The sequence below is a fragment of the Nicotiana sylvestris genome, chromosome 7, assembly GCF_000393655.2.
Source record: "Nicotiana sylvestris chromosome 7, ASM39365v2, whole genome shotgun sequence".
Classification (NCBI taxonomy): domain Eukaryota; kingdom Viridiplantae; phylum Streptophyta; class Magnoliopsida; order Solanales; family Solanaceae; genus Nicotiana; species Nicotiana sylvestris.
In genome coordinates, this window is record NC_091063.1 from 173918868 (window position 1) to 173933537 (window position 14670).

At 35.8% G+C, this 14670-nt stretch overlaps 1 long non-coding RNA gene across 3 annotated transcripts; it reads left to right on the plus strand.

Moving 5' to 3' along the window:
* Positions 1 to 8138: 8138 nt before the first annotated feature.
* LOC104247161 (uncharacterized) lies at positions 8139 to 14469 on the plus strand. Of its 3 annotated transcripts, none has more exons than XR_716132.2 (5): positions 8139 to 8303; positions 9743 to 9806; positions 12242 to 12325; positions 13571 to 13719; positions 14154 to 14469. It is a non-coding gene; the product is annotated as an uncharacterized lncRNA (long non-coding RNA). The 3 variants fall into 3 exon arrangements; XR_716131.2 differs by having other exon boundaries at positions 8140 to 8303; positions 12252 to 12325; XR_716133.2 differs by having other exon boundaries at positions 8140 to 8303; positions 9770 to 9806; positions 12252 to 12325.
* The last annotated feature ends 201 nt before the right edge of the window (positions 14470 to 14670 follow it).

Sequence of the window (14670 nt, forward strand, 5' to 3'; positions counted from 1 at the left end):
TCCACTTATTCTTGATAATTGTGGTTGTTGTATATGTACAATGAGATCTTGAAAGAAGCGACGCACTACCGGTGGTTCGTCTCGGGCACGGACATCATCCAGTTCAGGGCAGTTTGATAGCACCTGGTTTGTCTTCAGAGCTGGCCAAGACCGTTTCTTTAAAAAGGGTATTAGAAAGCCGGTACCAAAATGGAGAATTGAAAGGGGTTCCCTCCAGGCTGACCAATATGTTTAGGGAACTAACTAGGCGCAGGCTCGACATCTTATTCGAGGAGCCGGAGGATGGTAACGTGTTGCTTGTTAGGGAGTTCTACGCCAACTATCCCGAACATGAGGATCATGGTTGCATGGTGCGACAAAAGAAGGTGAATGCCTCGATTGAAGCTTTTAGGAGATTGTATCGCTTGCTTGCATTTACTAGGGAGAGGGATTACTATGGCATTTACAAGCGAGAACCCACACAATGGGAATTATTTTTTCAAACTATCTATAATCCAGACAAGGAGGTATTGTGGGTTACTCAGGGATAGAAGTTGCACTCCTCCTCACTCACTTTTGAAGGCAAGTGTTGGTTGTACATCATTAACAGCCGATTGCTACCATCCCATAACACCACTGAAGTCAATGGAGCGCGAGCTGCTTTGATCTGGTGCTTTATGAATGGCCACGATTTTGATGTGGCCGAGGTTATTTACTCGGAGATGTTCATCCGTTCACCACTGCGGAGGTATGGGTTCTTTTTCTCATCTTTGGTCACTCGATTGTGTCGGGCTGTAGGGGTAGAAGAGAACCCCCATGTAAACGACAAGGTGAAGAAAGATACCATGTTCCGAGCTTCCAAGGTGACCATTGGGAAAGAGACAGTGGCAGCCAGTTCAACTGATAGTGATGATTATGAGGAACCTGAGAAGGGGGATGATGAGAAGGATGAAGTGGGGGCTGCGTTGCCCTCCCATGAGCCTATTGTGGAAGCCGAAGGGCCATCCGGGGTTAGTCGGGTTACACGGCTGGCAGCCTTAGAGTAAAAAATGGCAGGGCTGCGGACTATAGTCACAGGCTTGGGGACTAGAGTTGATGCCTTGGCCACCCAGAACGCTAAATCATAGAAGAAAATCATAGGTTGGTTGCGTGCTCTAGGGAGAGCGTGTTACTTAGACCCCGACACAGTCTCTGATCAAGACTGATCTTCCAAGGAAGTTCCTTTGCCTCCCATTACTTTCTATTTTATGACATGAGGACATGACATTTTTTTAAGTGTGGGGTGGGGTTTACTTCGTTGGTATGTTGTGTATATATAGGATTTGATTGTAGTTTTTGGTTAATTTGATTGTAGTCGTTGGTTAGTTTGATTTTCGTTTTTGATTAGTAGTCTAAATGTGTTCGACTTGTCCCGACGACGGATATCACTCGACGGGTTTCTTGACGGTCTAAGTCGATATATAAAAAAAAGATTTTCTTTTGTAGGTAGTGTATCAATTTTTCCTTTGTTTTTCTTTTGACCGTGGTTCTTTTCCAAGGATTTTTGTTTGAACCGGGTAATAACTAGGGATTCTAGTCTATTTTATACTCCTTTTTGCTTGAGTTTTGGATTAAAACTGTGTACAAGTATTCCCAAAAGCTAACTTGTTGTGCTTGTTTGCATTGTTTGGTCGAGAAGAGACAAGGATGTCATAACCAGCTCAAAAAGGAGTGAAACCTGCACAAGTTCAAAGCCAAGTCAAAGCAGCGCTACAGCGGAAAATCCACCGCAGACGCAGAAGACCCACCACGATCGCGGTCCTTTTATCGCGGTCCACAGTGGCAAGGTTCAAAAAGATGCATTTTATGGGATTGCAAGTTACCGCTGTCCGCGGTAATTTTATGCGACCGCGTACCTCTACCGCGACATCAGTCCTTTTACCGCAGTCCGTGGAGATGAGATTCAGAGAGCCAAAGTTAAAGCTAAAACTAGAAGACCCCGGTCTACGATTGATTTTACGCGGCCGCGGTAGCCTCACCGCTGCAGCGGTCCATTTTTCGCGGTCAGCGGTAGCTCTGTCAGGGGCATTTTTGTCCAGAAAATTTAGCTGTGTATAAATACTTTCTTTTCAAATTTTCAGGTCATCTTATCTGTAGCTGAGCACGTGAACGCCGTATTTTTTATTTTTAGAGTAACTTTGTAGCTTGTTTAGCAATTAATCTTAAACTTTTATCTTGCAATTAATTTTTATGGGTCATTCTTCATCTTAATCTTTGGTTTCTTCAGCAATTATGAGTAGCTAAACCCATTAGCTAGGGTTGTGACTCAATCCTAGTGTGGGTATTTAATGGCTCTTTTATTTTAGGGCTTAGATCTTTATGGGTGATTGATATTTGGCTTGATTTATGCTTTCTATGTTGAATTAGTGGTTGAAAATACTAATTTGTGCCTTTTTGACTTAGGCTCTTCTTGAGAAATAGAGACTAAGTCTAGGAATTTCAGGCCAACAAGGAATTTGGGGTGTATTCAAGAGATTGATAGCCCCAATTAAAGGGTTAAACCTAGAGATAGTAATACCCGACTTGAGCCAACATTGCTTGCACAAATTGCACACCCAATTGGGCTTTAGAAAGTCAATTAGGGCAAAGTCACTCTTACTACTGAGAGGTGTAGAGTGAGTAGCTTCATGCATTGGCTATATCATGATCCCAACTATAACATTATTGCCCTAAGTTCTAGATCCCGTTAGATACTCACCTAGGAGTAAGTCACTTCCCTAGTGCATTTTTACCCATTTAGAAAACCCTACAAAAATATCTACTTAGCTTAATTTCGTGCAGCATTAGTATAAAATTAGAAGTAACAAACAAACAAGAATGATTGAAAGTGTAATCAATAGCACTACACACTGCTAGATTAGATAGGAATCCACCTCCAAACATTATATTAGCTCCTTGTGGATTCGATCCCGACCTTCTTGGGTAAAAACTGCATCTACAGCTCTTGCCACTCTGTAGTGGTGTAGGGTTGGACCCAATCACCAGGTTAGTTAGTTTTTATTTTTATTTTTATTTTTTTAATTAGGTACTTATGGGCTAAGGGTTGATATGGAAGGAAGATCCCTTATTGTCAGTATGCCTTGAATATAGTAGATGTTTTAATATAACTCTTAGGCTCAGTTGTTGATTCTTATCAGAGTGCCTAAAATTGTTTGTTCTTAATTTGGCTTAAGTACTCTGACTAGAGCGTTTGGATGATCCAATCTAGAGTGAGTCATGTGCCATGTGTGTATGAGTATTGTTGTATTCTGTGTACTTCATTGGATTTCTAGAACTTGTCTTGTGTGTTTGCAAAGCGAAATAGTAGTTTGTTCAGTCTTGGAAATGATATAGGCGTTTCTATGTTAAGCCAGATAGATATATTTTACTCGCCTAATTGTTATGTATTGTAGTTAACCTCTTTGAGCATGTAATCCTGTTTCTTTGGCAACCATATTTACAAGCCTTACCCATTTGTTTGAATTATTTATCTATTTGAACCCTTGACCTCTCATGAACACTTGAATTGTTATGAACTTTGTAAAAGTTAAAGTGTGGGGTGGTTGGGTTGGCTTTTGAGTAGAACTAATGAAATAAGGAGAAAGGTGCACTGTTTTGAACAAGTAAGAGCCACTTGAAGTGAAAGAGAAAGAGAATAATAGTGTATTGTTGTGAAAAAAAAATAATAATATTCCTTGATAAGGGGTGGCTCTTGATGTAATTGTGCTTAAAAAAGAACGGAGTTAATATATAGTGATGTGAAGGTGGAGTTATGATTTGACATAGTTGTGGGGTTGTAAATGATAAAGTTTATGTATTAAAGTGGTTAGGGAGGTGTAGTCACTCTTATACCTAAATGTATCCTACCCATCCCGCAATCTACATTACAATCAAATGAAGTCCTAATTGATCCTAGACTAAATGAGCTCGAATTAGTGGAGTAGTACACTACGGTCAAGCCTATGGTGCATTTTTTTGTGGCATATGAGTGTTCTTTCTGAGAGTGAGTGGATTCTTTTTATCTTGAGTTCCTAATTGTTCTTAAATGTTATTGTGTGTGGAACCACTCTCATTTGTTATGAAAGGGTACTTGATTCATGAAGGAAAGGTGAGTCTTAACCTCTGTGTTAGAGTAAGTGAGTAAAGTTAGGAATATTGCGTGGCATGGGAGAGTCAGCTCTTGAGGCGAAGATGCTACTGGGTTCAATTCTTGTGAAATGTTCTTGGTGTGACGAGTTAGGGGAGTCGCTCAGTGAAGTTAGGTCGTTGTAGAGTGTGGTTTGATTGCTTGAGGATGAGCAAGGATTTAAGTGTGGGGTATTGATAATAGATGATAATCATGCAAGTTAGCTAATATTTACACTCTAATTTGGCCGCACTCTACCTATGTTTGATTGCAAAAGATAACAATATGCTCTAATTACGAGTTTGCTTTGCACGAGCCACTCCGAGCTAGAAGAAAGCTAAAAGAGTATTTTGGAGTCAATATGGAGCATGGAAGGCCAACGAAGGACAACATGATCGAAAAATAGAAGAAAGAGCAAGGATGAAGTCCGCGCCCAGGTCCGCGGTCAATCCACGACCGCAGACAGAACATATGTTGAATCTGCGGTCAATCTGCGGTCCATCCGCAGCTGCGGACGGGATGCTCAGAGCCAAGTATTGCAAGGTTAATTGTGTAATTTCCAGGATGACTTTCCTTGACCTATAAGAAGCCCAGCTCGCCTAAATAGACAATATCGAGGTTTTTGAATTGTTTTTGAAGGCAAGAAGCAAGGCGGAAGATTCGGCATAGAGTTTTTACCTTTATTCTTCTTGTTTTATCATTGAGAATGAATTATATCATTATGATTGTGAAAACGATTATGCGTAGCTAAACTTCTAATCTAGGATTTTGATGGAACCTCTTGGAGAATGAATTTTGCGTTATGTTAATATAGATTTGCCCTAATAATTTCTTTATTTGTTCAACTATATTGTGATTGTTGTTGATTAAGGATCCTCAATCAGTTGTGCCTATTTAGTATGCATTACTCGGGAGAGAGTGTATATTTAGGTGGTTGTTGAACAACATCACTCCTAACGTATATGAGGGATCAATACGAAGAGTTTAAAGGTGGGATTAGGGATAACGAAATCTTGGGTGCGACCTAAGTGAGCTGTAACTAAAGCCAGCTAGTGTAATTCAGGAGAATATGTCAAGTAGATTGTTGTAATTACTCGGGAGAGAGTTAAGACAGTCATAGTGCTCATGATCGATAGAGAAGACTTAGGCAAATTTATAGCAAACATAGCGGAAAGGATTCCGACAAGAGGGCAAATCATAACCTTAGACCATTCTCATTCTTGCTTATAACCAGTTTTTAGCTAGTTCTTAGTTTACTGAATTTTTATTACATAATATTTAGTTAATAAATACCCCAAATTGTTACTCAAATATATCTGAAGATTGAATACGTGGATTTCTGTGAGCCCAATAGCTGTGATTGATAGGTTAATTTCCTGTGGAATTCGACTTCGGACTTGTTAACCAGAATATATTTGCAGCGACCGCTTTGTCCTTTTTATAAGGCATAGTTGGGCATGATCACAGGTTTACAAAAACTTTAAACCCTTCATATTGGTTCCTCATATACGTTAGGAGTGATGTTGTTCAACAACTACCTAAATATACACTCTCTCCCGAGTAATGCATACTAAATAGGCAAAGCCGATTGAGGACCCTTTAATCAACAACAATCACAATATAGTTGAACAAATAAAGAAATTATTAGGGCAAATCTATATTAACATAACGCGAAATTCATCCTCCAATAGGTTCCATCAAAACCCTAGATTAGAAGTTTAGTTACGCATAATCGTTTTCACAATCATAATGATATAATTCATTTTCGATGATAAAAACAAGGAAGAAGAAAGGTTAAAACTCTATGCCGAATCTTCCGCCTTGCTTATTGCCTGTTCTTGCCTTCAAAAACACTTTAAAACCTCGATATCGTCTATTTGGGTGAGCTGGGCTTCTTATAGGTCAAGGAGAGTCGTCCTAGAAATTACACAATTGACCTTGCAATACTTGGCTCCGAGCATCCTGTTCGCGGCTGTGGATTGACCGTGGATTGACCGTGGATTAGACATATGTTCTGTCCGCGGTCGTGGATTGACCGTGGACCTGGGCGCGGACTTCATCCTTGCTCTTTCTTCTCTTTTTCGATCGTGTTGTCCTCCGATTGGCTTTCTATGCTCCATATTGACTCCAAAACACTCTTTTAGATTTCTCCTAATTCGGAGTGGCTCCTGCAAAGTAATACATTTGTAATTAGAGCATTCTGTTATCTTTTACAATCAAACATAGGTAAAGTGCAGCTAAATTAGAGTGTAAATATTAGCTAACTTGCATGATTATCATCTATTATCAATATCCCCTTAATCAGAAACACAGGATTCAAATTCAAAGATGCCTTAGTATTATTCAAAAAGATTAATTTGAATCCAAGTTACAAGAGATGCAAGTTCTCAAGTCATCATGGAACCTTTTGAGTGAAGTAACATTTGCTTTTCATGTATAACATTTTTTTGTATATAGAAGTGATTTTATTACTGACTGGTGAAACAAATATGACAAATTAAGATGTTGAAAAATTGCGTATTCTTATATATTTCTTCTTTCAAGGTGTAACGGGATCGAATGCACACCAATTATATATAATATAAGAGACTCCTACCCAATTAATTAAACTATTATCTTGGCACAGGTTTGTTTATGTGTTATTTGTGGTATCCTTTTTTCCTAAGCCACTGTACAAAAATATGAGGTCCTTTGCAGTAGGGAGAGTTATATCTTGACAATCTAGGTTCCAAAAATATATTGCTCTACCTATACGGCAAAAGTTGGAGCATATTGCTGCCTTGAAGCTTGTAAAAAGTTAATTTAGATAAAGAAATTTCATTGAAACTTGAATTAGCTCAAGAAAGATATTTGTTTTATTGCAACAGTCAAAGAGTTATTTATCTTGACAATAATTTTATATTTTACGGTAGGTCAAATATAATTAATTATTGAGATACTATCGGGTTATGTTGGATTCTAAATTGTTTAAACTCGAGACGATTCACATGGATGACAATCGTTCTAAGTTCTAACATATTGACCAAATCTTTGCCAAAAAAGAAATTTAAAGCTATTGCTTGATCGCCGGAATGATGGTGTCCTCCATATAATAAGGAGGGGAAGTAGTGAATTTGGGCTCTTTCTCATTTTATGTAGATTACAAAAGTTCCTTGGACTTGACTCATAATCTCCTAGAGAGTTACAATCATTTTTGAAGAAGAAAGGAGCAAATATATAGCTCCCCCTTTGCTTCAGAAATTTTAGGTGCGACCCTGCACATTAATATTGTGTTTCCTATTTGTTAACAGTAGGATCAAGTTGAATTTGAACTATTTGTTTCTAATAATATTTTGTTTGATTAGAACGGTGGAGATTATGTTTGGAGGTATCTTTCAAAGAAAATTTTATACATTTTGTATTTCAACGTTAATTTCAGCAAGTCGCTGGGAAATGTCGAGAATCACTTTCAAAAATGATGAATATGAAGTTCGCAAGGCTGCAAGTACTATGGATCCTCTCGCACCCAATCGGGTGGATTTCGAGCCACTAGCAACAGCTCATATGATTTCTCTCTCCATTTTTCACTTTTTTTGTTATTATTTTTGTTGTAGTATTGATAAATTAAACATTTTGGAGAACATTTTTCTTGATTTAGTGAAGCTTTTATTGATATATGTCCTATGGTTTTTATATGTCAGATTCTTTAGAGTTAAACAACTATATTTGATTTTTCTTTTTTCCTTTTTTCCTTTTTGGTATTTTGTAAATGCTTTATATTTTAAAAGTATGGTGCACATTTAAGTAGTTAGTTAAGGATTTTTTTTCTTTTTCGAATCAGAGTGCTTATATCCCAAAGTCCAACAAAAAAAAAACATTGTTGATTTTCGAAATATATATACACATTTGAATATTCATTTTTTCTACTATATAGAAAAGGCAAAGATGGTCGACCAGGGGCAGATTTGTCATTATACCTGCTACCATCTTTTTGCTTTTTGGTAGAAATAATAATAAAAAATAAGTTTTTCTACAAACCTACAATATTCTAGAAGTCTTCCCCAATTTCATCTGCTTTTTTCTCCAACCAAACCCAACATCCTAGAACTCTCCAACAGTTTCTTTTATACATATAATGTATTTACTCCCAATCAGTATATTTTGAAAGACTTGCATAGGATTAATTCATCTTCACCCTTAGGTCAGTTCTTTAATTTTCTTCCAGTTCTTTTCAAAAAAATAAAATGATCTCATGTTCAATGAGTGTTCCAATTCCAGATTTGATTTTCTTCCACTTCTTTCCCTTAATTTTTTTCCCCAAAAACCTGCTACCATTTCTAAATTTCATGGTTGAAATATATGGGTTATTGTATTTGAAAGAGATTATTTATGTCAGACTATCTCTCCAATGTTCTTTGGCTTAACCCTCTTTCTTCTGTTATTTTTGTATGAACTTAATTTATGTTTTGAATTTTAAGTATTAATAATGTCTACTAAAAAAGGCAAAGATGGTAGAAATTCGAAAAACAGAAATATGAGGGAAATGCTAAAATGAGAGGGAAAAAAAGGATTTTTCTAAAAACGTTTGTATTATAGATCCAAAGAAGAGAGTTTTAACCAAAAGAGAGGGGGGGAAAAGGACTCAATAATGACTGGGGGAACTGCTTTTGCGATGGTGGACCTTGTAGAAATTATAATTATCCATGACCATGATTCTAAGTGTTTCTAATTAATTTTATATTTTTTCTTACTCTTTTGATGTAGTAAAATTGGTAATGTAGACATTGAGTCTTTTGTATGGTTATTATTTTATTCTTTGCAAAACTTTTATTTTCTAGGGGCTAAGTTAGTGCAGGCAAATGTGTATCGTCTTTGGTCTTTGTATGAAATTTTTTTTACCTTTCTTTTTAGGCCTCCAGTCTCTACAAAAAAAGGTTGTTGGCAACAGAATGAAGCGGTGATAATCCTTCTTTTAGATGTAACATTGTAGCAGTTTGTTTGCTCATGTCTTGGGGGTCATATGTTTATCAATATAGGAGATTCATATATTGTGGTTTTCCCTTTTAGTGTTAGTGATTTTTGGAAAATATGAAGACTTCTCATGGTAAACATCTAAAAAATTAAGTTAATTCTTACAAAAAATCAAAGGTATGAGGGAAATGCGAAAATGAGAGGAAAAAAAGGACTTTTCTAAAAACTTCTGTATTAGAAATTCAAAGAAGAGAGTTTTCTTTGCAGGCCGCCCCTCTGTTCCTCTCTTCTTTCTCTTTACTCTCTTCTTTTACATAGTTACATGATATTTTTTATTTCAGTACTTTCTAATTAATGTTTTTCTTTGTCATAATTCTTCTCTGTAACATATTCAAATGTATTTGTTAGTGTTAGTTCTCAGAAAATGGCTGGCCTGAAAAAGTTATTGTTGGTTCATTGTTGGTAATTCTTTAACGTATTCATCGGCTAATTGTTGCTATGACTTCTTTGAAAGATGTTGTCTATATCTGATGAGTCCATACAAATACACTACTTTGTTTTCTCATTAGCCTGTAAATAAAATATATTTTTTCCCTCAGCATATAGAAACCACTTATACGAGATCATTATTGACACTTTCCTATTTTGGTTGTTTTGTTTTAATTAAAGGTTTCGCTCTTTGTTGTGTTGTCATAGCTATCTGTTCGTGCGGTTTAGTGGCAAATCACTGGTGGTAAGTACTGCTCTACTGCTGGATTTAATATTTTCCACTTACCTTCTTCGTATTAAGGAGGTATTGGCCTTTTAACTCATTTCATGTCGTCTCAATCATACTTTAACTCTTTTCGATTACAAGGTAATATATTCTATCCATAATTAGTTATGTAGCTATGCATATAATAGAATTATCTTTACTTGAGTTGCTTTGCTTTGTGGTATATGCCAATACAATTTAACTTACATACCTTGTACGCATATCATTCATCAATGACAAACATATAGCTAAAATTGTAATTTTTTCCTTTTTTAAGCACCGGTCATTAGAAAAATATTCTAGCAATAGAAAAGCTGCCTTAATGGCGGATAGAAATCATGAAAATGACTAGACCTTTAGAAAAGCACGTGATGACAAAAGTTTTTCTATCATATATTATATAGAAAAGCCAAGTCTAGTCGACCAATGCCAGAATTACAATTACATCAATATGCAAGGTTAAATTGGTAAGATGGACAAATATAAAATATTTTTTGTGTCCACTGCTTGCTCACTCCAGGTTTGACGGTAGCTATAGAAACATCGGCTCTTTCATCTCTTTTCACAAAGAAATGCTCTTTTATATTTTTGCTCAAATCTCTTCATCTTCTTAATTGGGTGGTTGTTGCGACCAAAATACTCACGCAAGTGTACGCGATCGACAAGTAATATAGTAGTAAGTAAAGTATCGTTCCCACGAGGAATTGTGATCAACTTATCGTCTGATGTAGACTCAAACAATTATCAATTCAAGCTAAATTATCACAAAATATATAAAGAACCAATTTACAATTTACTTAGTAATTGAACAATAATTCAATACAAAATTACTACACCAATTACACAATATTTTGATAACAATTTGGGTAAAGATATTCCAGGGTCATGGACTTGCTAGAAATTATGCTACTATTTTAGCTTAATATTAATTAATTGAATTATTCGGGTTATTGATTATAGGGTTAATAATATTCATAAGAATCTTTCGAGTTCTTATGCATCTATTCAAGTTAAACTAATACCTATATGTCTATGGTATTAATATTAGCAAGAATGCATTTACAACTCCTATTTTTCAACCAAACAAGGCAATTAAGTATATGTCTATCTTAATTGCGAATCTTTCACCCGATGCCCAGGATCCGGATCTTGCTCTATTTGATTCTATATGCAATCAAGAATTTCCTTTTTCAAGTTTAACTCAAGATTTGTAAATAATATTTCACTGTTAGCTACGCAGTAAAATAATTAAAAGCAGAATCAAATAAACAACCCATAACAATAAATTCAAGATCTTCAATCTAAGCTTCAAACAACAAGATCATCTAACATCCATGACCCAAGAATATTTGGGTTTTTAGCTGCTCATATTCACATAAAAATCAACAATAAAAGTCTTAAACATAATATAAACAAACAAATAGAAGAAAGTTTAGAAGAACTCTTTGAATCCTTGCTCCAAGATGTTGTTCTTCTTCTCCTTTCTTAGCTCCAAGATGAAGCTCCTCCTTCTTCTATGGCTTTTTCTCCCTCAAAATCTGATCTCCTCTCTCAATAATGGAGCTTTACTTTATGTAAGTTGAGTGGATCCTCTCAGATTTCCCATTTTGCCCCCAAATAATTAATTTCCCGGACTGGACTAGCGCGCCGCGCATCTGTGCGCGCTAGTTTGCCCAGTATTCTGTCTTGGACGCGCACAACTAGCATGGCCGCGCATCTGGGCGCGCTACTGACCGCGCTAGTGTGAACTCGATAAAATTCAAAACATCAAAGTTGTAGCCCTTTTAAATAGCTTTCCAACAATATATTATGGAGCCCAAACGGAGTTCTGAGCAAAAAGTTATGGCCATTTTACTCAACTTGATTCCAACTTGATTTATTTAGCTTTTACGCAGACTTCAAAGCCTCAAATTACTCAAATTCATCCCGAATTAATTCTTAAGTTGGAAACTCTCCCTGCAAGGCATAAATCATGAATTTAGTATAATTCATAATCATTTAAGCTCAAATATTTGTAAAATGCAATAATTAAAGTGTTGTTACTACGACTAAAACACGAGTTTTTAGCCTATGATCAGTGACAATTAATGACGAGATTCATGTCTTTTTGGTTGTAGTTTTAGTTGAGTTCCAATTGCCCATTTATTAATTATATGATTTTTTATAGTTCTTGAATGAGGTTTCTCCATAATGATGCCCTTTTGTCATTCTTGCCGTGTCGGCTTAAAACTCATGTGCCTACTTCTATTTGCCTTATTTTCATTTGGAATATCTATTTATTTGCTTCTGTATGTATGAGAATTTTATCTTGCAATTGTCTTTTGGATTTAATTATGATTTTCTTTTTCTCTGGGAGCTTTTGAATTATATTTATTTTCGAAATTTTTGTTTGTGTGTTTTTTCACATGTTCCAGAAATTTGCAGGGATGATAGGGGTTTATCGAATTGGTTTCTCCTTAACACTTTGACAGCTCTTTAATTGCATCTAAATTATCAAAGTAAGGTTCTTGAATTGCTTTGGTAGCTCTTTCCCTTTTGTGTTATTGTTTTATAATAATCCATTCCTGAAGTATTTCCTCAGGGATTACTTATTGTTACTAGCGGGTTTCTTATCCCCTTCTTGATTATTACCGCTTTATATCAAGTGAAACCTTATGTCTAAGCTCTAAAGAACCAAAATATACGATGGAATTTCATTCTAAATATTCACCCTTTTCGGTAAATTGTTTGTCATGGCTTTTACTTTTTGAAGCCCTTATTTAAACTTTATATGCCTTTAAGATTCTGATGCTTTTACATATAATGTAAAAGAAGTTTCTGAAATAGTTTGGACATGTTTATGAAAAATGATAACCAAACATGATCTGCTAGTCATAGAGGATCATCAAAGAGTTTCATTTCATTTGGATGAGTCACCTTTATCTATTTTGGTTATATTGGAGGTTGGGAGATTCTCTTCCAGCAATATTTTAAAATAAAATGGCATGTTTATGTATGTCATGCAAGTTAGAATTCTAAGAAGATTCTATAGATACTTGTATTGTGTAGGACCTACCAGTATTTTCTTAGCGAACCCCCTCAATTTATAAAGAATAGCGTAAAGTAGTACGCTATTGGATATCACATCTTGCAGAACAAGTATCTTTGGCATCGATTGCATTTTTTTTTTTGGGGGGGGGGGGAGTTTCTTTTTTACTCCTTAGGTTTCTGGAGAATGAATCTTGTATACTTTTAAGTATTTGGCACAAAAACAACAACTACTATCCGCAGTACCAAGCATGTTGAAGTCAGTTGTTTGACACAAAAAGATTATTGAGTATTGATTAATGGAATTATAGTTCCTCATATTCCCATGACTAACTTAGAAGCTGTAGGAATATAATGAAAACACAACTATCTATCATGCTTCATGGAAATATTTTTTCCTTGATCGCCATGTTGTTGGTTTAAGTACAATTTGCTATTTTATTCCCCGTTTATCATTAGAAGTAATGAAGAAGTAATAGTTGAATTTGTTTGTTGCTTGCCTTACATTTCACCTAATATGAGGGAACACTTCCTAGATTATTATATGTTGCCCTTTGTAAGGATGATTGCCTCATATTGATAGTACAAAGTAGAGTTGTTATAATGTTTGCCCCATATAATTCCCTTGCCGCATTTATACTGAAAATTTACTCCAGTGGATAAATCTATATCATCTGATTTTGCGTAACTATCACTTTGATTACTGTATATGGCAGGGTTCCATCAGGACCTGGCCATTCCAGTAATGAATTTTCATAATGAAGACAAGAGTTTTATGTGTTTGGCTGGGGATGTTTTTGATGTGCCAATTAGTAAGGATATTATTCATCGTGTTGTAAGATGGCAGCTAGCAAAACGACAGTAGGTATGTGCACGATTCTTTTGAATCCCAAATTTTCAATTATAAAGCATACATATTGGCGAGCTATTCCTGTTTTACTCTGTGTTTCCCGTGCCTAAGAGCCATTTATCATTTTCCATTTCTCATCTTACTGTCTATTGTTTCTCTGGGAAACAAAGAGACTTACTGGGGGAAAAAGAGAATCAGGATGATCATTTTGAGGCATATGAAGACCACAGAAACTCATATGCCTTTGGGGGAAAATCGCCTTGCTAAATAAAATTATTGCATACAAAAAATGATCTAAGTTAAATCAATCAGGGCCTCCTATTCTCTTACTTGTTTACTATCTTTATGCGTGTTCCCCTAATTCTACAAACTTTGTAAATTATAGTAATTTGCCAAGGCAATAGAGGATTCAAATGGTGTTGTTGACCTATTCTTGATGAATGTTGCAGGGAACCCATTTAACTAAAGCCATTAATAAAGTTACTGGGGCTGGTAGAAAACCGTGGAGGTAGAAGGGAACTGGGCGAGCAAGGCCCAGAACACTACTTGGTGCTCAGGTTCTACTTGTGTTTATTGCTTTGATGTAAAGGGTATATCTTTCTGCTAAGTAATTTTGAATCATTTTTAGGATAAAAGTTTCCTGTAAATGTAAAATATCCTACATAATCCCCTTCTCTTGAAGTTCCAATCTTTCAAAATTGCTATATTCAAAATTACCTTGGTGAAACTAGTTCAGGGATCTAATTGAAGCAAGTATTATCATTATGTTTCTTCTTGGCTCTTGAGTTTGAAAGCTTCGTGAAGATCTTGTCAGTTTACAATACATACATGTCAAGTCAAAGGTGCATGCATAAGTTGTAATTATGCATGGTTAAAATGTTAGAACTTAGTTTCCTACCGATAAGCCGCATCAATAGAAAATGAAAGGAGTTAGTTTCAGTAGGTATAGACATAGAAGGGAATAAA